At 37.2% G+C, this 12,946-nt stretch overlaps 1 protein-coding gene across 6 annotated transcripts in view; it reads right to left on the bottom strand.

Annotated features, from left to right (window-relative positions):
- LOC115452577 overlaps nt 1-12,946 on the bottom strand; it is a 127,551-nt gene that overhangs the window by 18,038 nt on the left and 96,567 nt on the right. The gene's annotated exons all lie outside the window — the stretch shown is intronic.

The following is a 12,946-nucleotide window of genomic DNA, read 5'->3' as shown; positions in this document are numbered from 1 at the left end:
AAATTGAGACCTGATCTATTTTTATAAAATGAACATATTTATTTTCTGTAATACACCGGTAACTTACTAGAAGTAGGATTTTGCCCTTTATCCGTAGACGTTATCTAAAACATTAAGAGCTTGTAATAAAATCCAGAACCTTCTATTTATTTGCTAATGCGTGTTATTTGCTGCCTCGACCGTGTAAATTACTTCTCCCGTCGTAAAAGTTGGTGTCCCAATTTCGGGCACGTCAAACAACGATTTAGACTAATTTTTATATTAAAAATCACATAATAATTCAAGTCATTTCCTCTTTGTCTGTATTGCCATGCCCAAAAATACCTAAACATCATTTGCATAGAAAACAAACATCAGTTAGTTTTGCTACACCATAAGAATCATTTACTGAAAGTCATCAAAAATTGGTTCAAATGCGCATTGCAGATTTGGATTCTATGCAATTAAATTGCTTCTAAAGAAAATGTAAATGTCTCAACAGCAATCAAAGAAAATCTCCCCAAACAAACTCCAATAGTTGACGCTGTTTTAATCTTAATGATGTATCAGACGAATGGTGATGAAACAAAATCAATATTCATAGGTAGGTACACAAGGGATACACAGGATGATCGTGGACACGACACAAAATACGAAGAAAAAACATCCGACAACGAAGCCGGTTCATTTCTCAGAACGCCGTGCAAATGCATTCGCTGGTATGGTTATTTTTAACGTTTTAGTTTCCTTCAGAACATGTACCATTATCTGACACGTTTGAAATATATTTATAAGAAAAAATCAAGCAATAAACAGTTCTTGTTTTTGTCACTTCTTTTATGCGGGCACATTAATTCTCGGAAGTTGTAAGTACTTTTAATGGCATTATTTTCGGTATTTTCGAAATTTCCTTTGGGAACACGTGGGGGCACCCAGTAAGTACACCACCCACGAAGTAAGGTCTATAAGTAATATGTATTGCACTTTGAATTGACATTGTTAAAGCAGCTAATTCCTACCCGCTCCTGCTAAAGATATAGAAATGATTATGTTGTATCTTTCCTGTGCAAAATCATGGCACGACGGCCGGTCTTCTTGGTAAGCTTGCTTGACACGCATCCAACACGCAGAGGTCCCTTTATGATACATTGCTCTAATCGGATATAAGATCTGTCAACGATCGCCAGACTAACTCGTCTAGAACATTCCAGACCACTCCTTAAAAAGAGCAGGATAACAAACAATGTAGAACGTATGAATCGTGGGTATCATGCAGAAGTAACGGAACACGACAATCATCTTGTTGTACTGTAAGCAGTAATTACACTTAGGCTCGATACAGACCAAAGCGCTGCATTTAGTTTCAATTCAACTATTGTTCATGGTCACAGTAGTATCGTATATTCTTCCTTTACGTGCAGTCAACCACAAAACAAAGTTCAAATCGTCTTTAAACTTTTACGTCCTTATCAACAATTATTTACCCTTCATTCAAATAAAATTCAGAGAGTTGACTTTATTTGAGATAAAAAAGAACATTTCAATTAAAATTTATTTTTAGAAACGTTTTAAAGTTTTGAATTTGTCCAGCTACTTAGGCCGACTGTACAAATGAAAAATACGAGCAAATTCCTCCTAATGATAGGTATGATGAACAGTCATAAATAACATCAACACCACTCGAAACAGCAAAGTACAAAGCTTTGGCACTTAGACAACGCTCATGATTAAATAACAGCAAATCATGAAAAATCCCATTGGTTTCTGACGAAGCCTGCAACGTATTGTGTCATTCAACATCCTGTTAGAGGATATATACATTTTCCACATTGAGTGGACAGAACCTTCCTCTGACATTTGGCTTGTTTTCGAGGAATAACAATAACAGTTAGGGCGTCCACATGACTCTTTAAGGTGGTAGCTCAAGGTCCATTTTCATACATTTTGTTTCGGCTTTAATCTGGGTAACTAAACAAGTATTGGCAAGTAAAGAATTTAAATTCACGTCTAGTTAGTGATTAGTTCTCGCAGTTGAAGAAAAACGTAAAAATAATTAATAATCATGGATATTTCTGCCTTTAAAATTTCGTCATATTAAATTTTAAAGGCCGAAATATCCATGATTATTAATTATTTTTACGTTTTTCTTCAACTGCGAGAACTAATCACTAACTAGACGTGAATTTAAATTCTTTACTTGCCAATACTTGTTTAGTTACCCAGATTAAAGCCGAAACAAAATGTATGAAAATGGACCTTGAGCTACCACCTTAAAGCCTTTTTTTTCACAATGTGTCATCATGAACAATATTTTGCATTGAATGGAGAGGAACATAGAGTAATGTTATCTGTGATGTCGTTCATATCAGGGTTAGAATAAAAAAAGGTTTAAGGGTCAATAGTTTACTCACTACGCGACTTCGCCCCGGTGGCTCTCATTTCTGCAATGCAAATCTTCGAAGTTAAACCTCACATTTTTTTTTATATGGCAACTGCAATATGACCTCACTGCACTTGATGGTAAGTGGAGTGCGGTCCAATAGAATGTCGTCTAACGAGAGACGATTATCCCTCGTCGACACAGTCGTTGAAACCGGTTATACAAAAACATCATCTTCTACACATAACCTTAGCATTTCAGGATTTATCCAATTGTCTTCGCTCAATTGGATAGCTTGCGATGTCGACTCGGCGCCAAGGTCATGGACAATAGTAACACCGACGTCGGAATGTAGACTTCCGAACAGGTTTTTTGCTAATGCAAAATTATATGCCTTTTTGTCCTTGCACGGGAAATAAATTTATATTATGGAGATTAGTTTGAATTATACTATAATTTGGAAAAGGTAACAGAGTCAGAAGTATAATAAAAAAAAATATAAAAATATAATTTTTTTGAGTCACAAGTAGGTAGATGTAATTTACTACATGTAAGCTTCCAGGCAAGCAAGGGATAAATTAGGAAGAAGTTAATTTTCGCAAGCAAGTTTTACCATGGCAAACTGATATGTGCAAAGAGGCTTGCTTTGTATAGAACTATTTCCTAACCGAATTTCGACCACTGCAGCCAATCTCAAAGGAGATCAGCCAAGTGTACAGGAGATATTAAAGTGCACAAGTGTGTCCGCAACACTTAAGTGTACTCTCTGTTTCTTTATTCTCACAGTCCGATTAGATGGCAATCCGATGACTAGAAAGACATCAGGCGCAGAACCAACGGCTTTCCGTGGTTTTCGAAGCATTCGGTATCACACCGCCAACATCCTGACTCCGAGGTGCGACTGAATATTTTTTTAAGATGGAAAACCCAGTCATAATAATTTGGCCCGACCCAGGATTGGAACCCAAGATCTTGTTTTCGTGTAAAATTACATCTACGCCACCGAGACAGTCAAAATGCAATAGTGCTTAAAATGTATAGCAGATGAGTAAAATAAACCGTTTGCAGAAGTCGAAAAACAACCAATTATAGTAAACGACAGTCATCGTCTTAATTAAAATCCATAAAATCCAATGTCAAATATTTATTTCGAAATATTATTTATATACAAATTGCTAAAATTAACAATGGCGGCAATAGAAAGGTCAATGCAAATCAGAGACCATGACATCAAAATTTTCTCTTCCGAACTGCAGAGGAATAGATTAAACGATAGAACTGTAACATTAGATTTGCATACCAGATTATGAAGAAACCGACATATCTAAGAATCTTCCAGGAGAATTTCGAAGGTATGTGAAGACTGTCAGGTCAAGATAACCATGGTAGACTAAGGCCTAAACCCTCTTATTAGTTAGTGAAGGACAACCTTGTCAAATCTTGTCAAACTGACTTGTTTGCCTTTTACGCCATCAGTGCTCGATTCTTCTTTTTTTGTTGGAGTTTATATAATATCAGCCCTGTATTATATGATGTCCCACTGTTGGGCACGGGCCTCCTCTACTGCTGAGAGAGATTAGGCCTTAGTCCACTACGCTGGCCTAGTGCGGATTGGTAGACGTCACACACCCTCGAAAATTCCTATAGAGAATTTCTCAGGTATGCAGGTTTCCTCACGATGTTTTCCTTCACCGTTAAAGCAAACGATAATTCACAAAGAATACACACATATTTTTTTAGAAAAGTCAGAGGTGTGTGCCCCTAGGATTTGAACCCGCGGACATTCGTATCGGCAGTCCGTTCCACACCCAACTAGGCTATCGCCGCTTCCCTGTGGTGGGTGTTTGTTGACAACAAATTACACTTATCAGAGTACCTATTTTCTACATTACCTGATCTATACAGGTATCAACCGCGGCAAGATCTAACACTTGAGTGCGTGATCTCATGTATTATTATTAATTCGTCACATATCCTTCCGCTAAATCACACACAAATTACTTCAAGTCTTGGCAATTATGAGCACGTGTTGTATTGTCGCAGAGTTTCCGCCTGGCGATGCTTCCTCGTCGATAACACAATGCGTTCGCGCATTACAACCTAATTACTTTAACCTAATTACATTGCCTGTCTCCATAACTAATGATCAGGACTTTGCTATACCATCGTTGCTGTATGCTCTACAAATTGACCGTTAGTTAATATTTTGCTTTTACTAATAAAGATTTTGTAATTATTAGATTATTAGAAGCGATGAGCCTGGTTGGGTGTGGAGCGCACTGCCGAGACGAATGTCCGCAGGTTCAAAAGCCAAGGCCAAACGTCTCCGAGTTTTCAAAAATAATTTGTATATTATTTGTGAACTATCATTAGTTTTAAGGGTGATGCAAATATCGTGAGGAAACCTGCATACCTGAGAAATTTTCTATAAGAACTTTGAGAGTGTGGTAAGTCTACTAATCCGCACTAAGCCAGCGTGGTGGACTAAGGCCTAATCCCACTCAGTAGGATAGGAGGCCCGTACCGAGCAGTGGGACAGTATAAATTATAACACACGGCTGGTATTAATAAGGATTTAACCAGTGTTTAAGTGAATCACTGGTTTGGCTCAGTTTACAGCCAGCATGTCTGTCTTTAATTAACTTCATCTGATAGTGTCAATTTCAGCCAAATAATCTTAGAAAAACCAACGAATGTCCTATGTTTCATATCATCTGCTAATCAAAAACAACACCTCCTGCCCTTACCTAATGGAATCTATAATATATTCTCAATCATTCATCAACGAAACCACTTAAATTTGACGATTACGCCCCACAGATTTCGCTCAGCAAATAAAACAAACTAAGGTTAAATCCACGTTATATTTGCATATTTCACATCGGTCGTGGCGGTTCAAGGACGGTCCGTTATCGTTCCGATAAATCGTCACGTTTTGTAAACAATGCCGAAATTTCTATTGACATTCTGCGGATGTCGCGGCCGAGATGATCCATGGCGAACTATTCGTATTTACGTTAAATGCGTATAAATTGTCTAGAAGGAATCCTGCTGTGCATAGGTATTGATCTTGTTTTTTGTTTTTAAACACCGCCTTTTTTGTATCCGGTTGACAAGTCTTACTGACTGTTTTACAACTTCAGTAAATACTACTCGTCACATAAATGTATAATCCGAAATATAAAATTTACACTCTAATCTATGCTCCCAAATAAATGATTATAAAATGATAACTAGCCCACATTATCTGTTTATTACAATTGTAAAATAAATTTACATGAATTGTTAAACAGCCTTCAGTATTGTGCACCGGGAGGTCCCAAATTTGAATACTAAGTCCGGCAAAGTTTCGTATGGGTTTTTATAGTAGATAGATACAAGATTTGTCTTGACCGGAGTGCCAAGAGGTAGACGTTGGGTGCGCGACCGGTTGTGGAAACCAAGCCAAATCGTACCCACAACATCTTTGAAGGAGTGTATTGCGCAGACACGTAAGTTTGTTTTTTCATTTATTTTATTTTCTGTATACTTAGTCTGGCCATAAATACTGTTACACTTAATTATAAAAAAATATTACATTTGAATTTCGAATCTGTCATTTTTATACGATTGTTCATTGTGTTTTCTCATTTTGGCGCCAATACATTGTAAAATATTTTGCGATATTAAAATGGTGTGGGGTGATAAAGAGAACCGAATCGCTGTGATAGCATTACACAAAGTAGGTATGGAGCCAAATGCAATTTTTAAAACTCTCCATACACTTGGTATTAGTAAAATGTTTGTGTACCGGGCTATTAATAGGTACAATGAGACCTCCTCTGTTTGTGACAGAAAAAGATCTGGCCGTCCACGTAGTGTTCGTACGAAAAAGGTGGTCAAAGCAGTAAGGGAAAGAATTCGAAGAAATCCTGTCCGAAAGCAAAAGATTTTATCTCGGGAAATGAAGATAGCACCTAGAACCATGTCGCGTATTTTAAAAGATGACTTAGGACTTGCAGCCTATAAGAGACGCACTGGCCATTTCTTAACTGATAATTTAAAGAAGAATAGGGTGGTAAAATCGAAACAACTACTGAAGCGGTACGCAAAGGGAGGTCACAGAAAAAATTTTGTTTACGGATGAGAAAATTTTTACAATTGAGCAACATTTTAACAAACAAAATGACCGTATTTATGCTCAAAGCTCTAAGGAAGCTTCCCAATTAGTCGACAGAGTGCAACGTGGACATTATCCGACTTCAGTGATGGTTTGGTGGGGTGTTAGCTATGAAGGAGTGACTGAGCCATATTTTTGTGAAAAAGGTATCAAAACATCGGCACAAGTGTATCAAGATACCATTCTTGAGAAGGTAGTTAAGCCCCTTAACATCACCATGTTCAATAACCAAGTATGGTCCTTCCAGCAAGACTCGGCGCCGGGTCATAAAGCTCGGTCCACGCAGTCTTGGTTGGAATCGAACGTTTCGGACTTCATCAGAGCTGAAGACTGGCCGTCGTCTAGTCCCGATCTTAATCCGCTGGATTATGATTTGTGGTCAGTTTTAGAGAGTACAGCTTGCTCTAAACGCCATGATAATTTGGAGTCCCTAAAACAATCTATACGATTGGCAGTGAAGAATTTTCCCATGGAAAGAGTGCGTGCTTCTATTGATAACTGGCCTCATCGTTTAAAGGACTGTATTGCAGCCAATGGAGACCACTTCGAATAAGCTTTTTATATTTTTAATTGTTTTATATTTATGTATTAAACTGACACACTGTAAAAGTAATAAATGTTATTTGCAGTTAACAATTTTCTTTTTTCTTTATTACAATATTTATGGCAAGACTAGGTAAATTGTCTTTGTTTATATAAGCTACTTTAATTAAGTAATAATTAAATATTCTCATGTACCTTGACTTATCATGAGTGCAACTATGTTTGCCTACGTGATGAATAAAGCATATTTTTTTTTATTTTGGGGACAAGTGGACGACGCCTATACGAGCAATTCACTCGCCATCAGTGGCGTAGGATGAAGTTTTCCGAAACGGAACCCGACACAACATATAGGTACTAATATGTTTTGCAAATCGTTAAAATTAGATTTTACATAAATTACGAAGGGGGAAACTGGCAGGAATCGGGTTATATGGACCCTTCTCCAGTCGCCATCACGACAAACGTCTACAGAAGTACAGTTTGATCTCATTGAGCCCATTTCAGAACCTTGACAATTAACAAGGAATCGGGTTATATGGACCTTTCTCCAGTCGCCATCACGACAAATGTCTACAGAAATACACTTGGATCTCACTGAGCCCATTTCAGAACCTTAACAATTAACACGCCATAATTGAAAAGTGCGTGTTGTGTCAGCGGGCAGGACGCCAAAACCTCGGGTTAACGCACCCCGCAAATGTGTAGACAACATAATCGACGACAAGGTTACAACAGCAAGAACATAATTATTGTATTTAATAATCACTTTGTAGGGTACTTGAATGGGTTATTATGATGGTTAGCAATTGCGGTGTTATAATATTAATACATATAAAAAAAAAGTCCCCTTTTCAGTCTGTATGTATGTTATCGATTTTCTCAAAATCTAGGTACTGAACGGATTTTTATGAAATTTGGTATGGAGATAGTTTAAGAACCTGGGAAGTATATAGGTTACTTTTTATCCCGGGATTTTTATCTCACCTTCAACTCTAAACTAAACTCTTTTACGCGGACGAAGTCCCGAGCAAAACCTAGTTTGTTATAATAGTGTGGATAAGCAAAATTATAGTGATTTTATAGTCAGTAACATCTCGGAGTGTGGAACTGTGCCTAGCAAAGGACATGGGCATGACTAGGCCCATCCCACAGTACACGAGACCAACATAGCTGACGAGAAGTCAGTAACACTTCTGCCTACCCCTGAGGAGTGATGCTATGTTTATGATTAGCAATTTAAGCGATATTAACTGTATTTTTCGTATCCTAGTATGACAATAATACATAACATTTAAGTATATTCCCTACGCCCATATTCTTTAGCATTTAATTTAATTGAGGTATATTCCCTAACCCCAACCAAAAATCGCACCTACAACCCGTCTAACATGGTCGATTTTTATGGTCGATGGCCATCTATATGACCCACTTGCTGGTTCACCGACCTTGGCCGACAAAAAAACCGGAAATCTTGACTACATTATGCTATAACATGACGTAATTTCCTATACACTAGCCCACGCCCATCAGCCGTCCACAATGGCCTACATTTACAATACAACTGCTTTTTGTCATGTTACACAATGCGATTGCTAATTGCACTTATTTTGCTATGATACCCGTGTAAAAAAAAAAATCTATTGTTGAATGGAAAAATAATTTGTCGTGTTATACAAATTACCTTTAACTCGAAGTTGTTAATTAGAGATCATGAGATTCTATATCTCCATGCTGATAAAACGAGAATTTTCATCGACCTGGGCCTCGAACCCAACCTGCTGATCCTGAGCCGAGAATCATGGACTTCAAGGTTTGATAACTAGATTGCGATCAACTATTAAACATTGCCGACTAGTCGACCAACTGATCGGCAAATTATGAGCGCACCCGACAACTAGTAACCACGTGGTGAGTTTTTGAAAGTCACACATAAACTCTTTGTTGAATTGATCACATATAACCACGTGGTCAGGTATTTATTCAAAAACACACGCACACAAAACTCCGTGATCAACGACACAGTAATTCATACGGCGACCTTAATTAATCATGCGCAACATATTTTGAAGATATGTTGCCCTTCAAACTTTTGGCATTTCCTTATTATAAAAACATAAATCGGTAACCTTGCTTCTTTACTATTCTCACTAACGTTATAAATGTATGAGAGTGGGACTTGTATATACATATTATAAAACAAAGTCCCCTTCTCTGTCTGTCTGTATGTGATCGATTTTCTCAAAATCTACAGAACTGAATTTTATAAAATTTAGTATGGAGATAGTTGACCCTGGAAAGGTTATAAGGCCACTTTCTAGCCGGAATAATATATGGCTAGACTTTTAACCCGGAAAAACCCATTCACGCGGGCGAAGACGCGAGCAAAAGCTATTTTTATACAATATCTCGAACGATGCAACTAAAAAAAAAAACTTAAAAAAAACAAACATATTATGCACATTTTTGACCAAAGTAATAGTTATTGTCACTGTCAAAGGATAAAACTGGCCGATGGTTATAATAAAACGGACTATTCATAGAGTTTGTAGACCAGAGTCTACAAACTCTATGAATTGCCTCTTATATATAAACTTGTTATAATAGTATGAATAGCCATAGCATGGATTGTTAGAAATCGTTTAAGAACGAGCCGCATGTGTTTGTACTTCTTATCATTAAAAAAAATAAAAACATGCTTTCTAAAAGATTTAATTTGGGAAAGAGACTTTCAAATGGACGTAGTCGCGACCCAAAGCTCGTCTGAATCACATGTCCACGTGGAACGTGCCAAATATCTAATAATACGTGTGTGTTTTGCGTCGAATACGCTGTTTTTAATCTATTTTTGTTAGGAAGTACTGGTGAAATCAGAAAAATATTGTATCAAGGGCCGTCATTTAGAAATGAATGGAAAGACCTCTTCGTAAATCTAGAAAAAGAAATGTAGAAAGCGTGACAACCTAATTAATTTTGAATTATTAAGAATTACTAGTTAATTGACTCCACTGCACCTGATGGTAAGTGGAGTGGAGTCTAATGTAATGTCGATTGATAAGAGATGATTGCCCCTCGACAGTCGACAAAATTATGCTAGCCTGTTGGAACTGCATATAAATAGGCTGATTTTGGAACGCGACACTTACGTGAGCCACTATGACGTGTTTTAACACCTGGTGTACGGTGGTCGCTATCCGGGCGGATATAAAACATATCCTACCACCAGCAATATAAGGTCCAAAGACAAGGACATTTGAAGGAACAGGAAGTTACATTCCAACCGGAACCCAACATCAGAAGGGCGATTCGAGGTACAAGAAATTCTACAATCTACAATTTTTGTTCCCCTCTAGGCTAAATAACGAAGGAAATGCAGTCCATAAACAAGTTTTATCATGAGCAACAATAATTACATAGCCCTTATCAACGTAATGCCAATGTGAAAGATAAATTAAACAGCACTTAACTCTGACTTGCCTCCGCGAAAATACTTACGAATAATAATATATTATGTAAATTCATGTAATAATTTATTAAAGATTTTTTTTTACTGTATCGCCTTAATCATCAGACAGAGGAAATGATTAAGGACCGCCAGAATATATAAAAAAGTATAAATAACGCAATATGATTATTATTAAAATTTAGACGCGTAAATATTAAATCAGTAACAAAGAGAATTCTGAATGGATTTGGGAAGGAAGGAATAGATAAATAATGAACTCCTAAAAATGCAGATTACGATGTTCGAATGAAATAAGTTGGACGGGCTTTGGCCTGAGACTATGACTATTTAAAATGTGTAGGTACTAATATCATAAAAAGGAAAGTTTGTAGGTAGGAAGTTGTGAAACTAAAGCAGATTTTAAAACACTAATAGATTAGATTAGATAGCTACATTACTCCGGAGTGCTATAAACTACCTTTCATCCCGGGAAAATATAAAGCAGGACTTTTATCTCGCAAAAACTTTCATGCGAACGCAGCCGCGGACAATAGCTAGTTAATAATAAAACTTTACTTGAATATCTTCAGTCTATCTTTATGAGCATCTACAGATTGCACGTTGTCTGACCTACGAAGCCATATACAGAATAATCGACATCAAAACATCACCAAAAATATATAGGAAACGACATCAAATGGGCGGTTCGGACTTCGACGCTACCGGCTTTTTGGATAGCTTACACATCGGAACTAACTGCAGCCTCAAGGGATGATCAGACCATCTGACACGACAATCTGAACTAGTTCGGTTCCATCAGGTATTTTTTTTGTTGCTTTATTTAACATTATTTGCCGTTCCCCAGATGGTAAGCGATACGGCCGCCAATAAACCGTAGAAACACCATCTAACACCTTGAATTATAAAGTATTATATGTCATTCCACTGCGCTCGCCATCCTAAGACATGATGAGATGTTAAGTCTTATAATGTCAAGTGGTTTCACTGGCTACAATGTCCTTCAAACCGGAACACAACAGTGACTACACACTAGAACTACACCGAAGTGGTTCAGATTGTATGGCTTGGGTAAGAGATACTATATCGAATCTCAATGTATGGCCACAACATCAATTTTTAATGAGAAAAAAAATAGCCGCATTTGGCAACAAATAGGCCTACCTAATATCTTTACAAGAAATTGTTTCAATATGAAAAATAGAGTTGCACAATACATTTTGAATGACTGCTGAGACGAAGATCGTAGTTTGATCCCAATTGTACTGTCTTTTTTTTTCGCTAATTACACTTGGTATGTATCTTTTACCGCTCATTCTTTTTTAAACGTATACGACATACGACAAAGTGACCTCATTGTATCTGATGGTAAGTAGATGGGTTCCAATAGAACGTTAAATGACGAGAGATGATTACTCCTCGGCAGTCTACATAATTATGCCGGCCTATTTGCACCGGATATGCACAGGCCGATCCCGGGACGCGACACACTTACGTGAGCCACTTGGCTGGTTTTAACACCTCGTGTACAGTGGTCACTCACCACTCTCATTCACAAACCACCACCATAGTCACCATCATTTGCTCGGTAATGGTAAAACGCTTAGTCACGATATATTAATTGTACACGGACGAAACGGAGTGCCGTAACTAGTGTCAACAGTAAATACGTACAAAGGGTAAGTAGTTAAAAATTGAAATCAATGTCATCAACATAATGTTATTTTTAAATTGCACATTATGTCAAGTCAAATTAAGGCTCTTATTACCTTACCCTTTAGAAATTTTATTGAATCTATTATTGGCAATGTAATTGCTTATTTCCTTTTGCAAGTCTGATTATTTTTTTACAAATTCTAGCTGTTCAGTATAGTTATTATCTTCTAAAAGATAGGCGGTAGAAATGGATCAAACGCGTACACTCGTAAATAGCCTTCACGCCTTTTTCCTTTTTTTAGAGGTGGATAGAAAACTCACTCATATTGGACCAGCTATGTTATCTCCCATGTGCTAGGGAGCGATCCAATTGCCATTTACCGCGTACAATTCCACGAGAATCCATCATAGCGGAAACATCACACTTTAAGTCAGAAATACACTCACACATACGCCATATTCGCAAAAAACTTACAAAATGCTCAACAAATCAGAAACTAAAAGCGGGATTTTTGGTGAAAATATTTGTTATTATTGAATGTTTGGCACAATGTAGCAGAAGTATGTGATTTTATGTATTATACTGACCGATGCTGATCCTAAACAAAAAACACTTAAAAAAAACGTCTACCCTTATTATTAATCCAAAGCACACCAGTCACAAGAAAAAATTAAACACTCAAATGCATGGAAAATATACGAATGAGTGAAAAATATGAAAATCGTGAGCCGGTAATAAGTAACAGGATAAGCCTTATCGGATAAC

Source organism: Manduca sexta, chromosome 4, assembly GCF_014839805.1.
Source record: "Manduca sexta isolate Smith_Timp_Sample1 chromosome 4, JHU_Msex_v1.0, whole genome shotgun sequence".
Taxonomy (NCBI): Eukaryota; Metazoa; Arthropoda; class Insecta; order Lepidoptera; family Sphingidae; genus Manduca; species Manduca sexta.
This window is presented reverse-complemented; position numbering and strand designations above follow the sequence as displayed.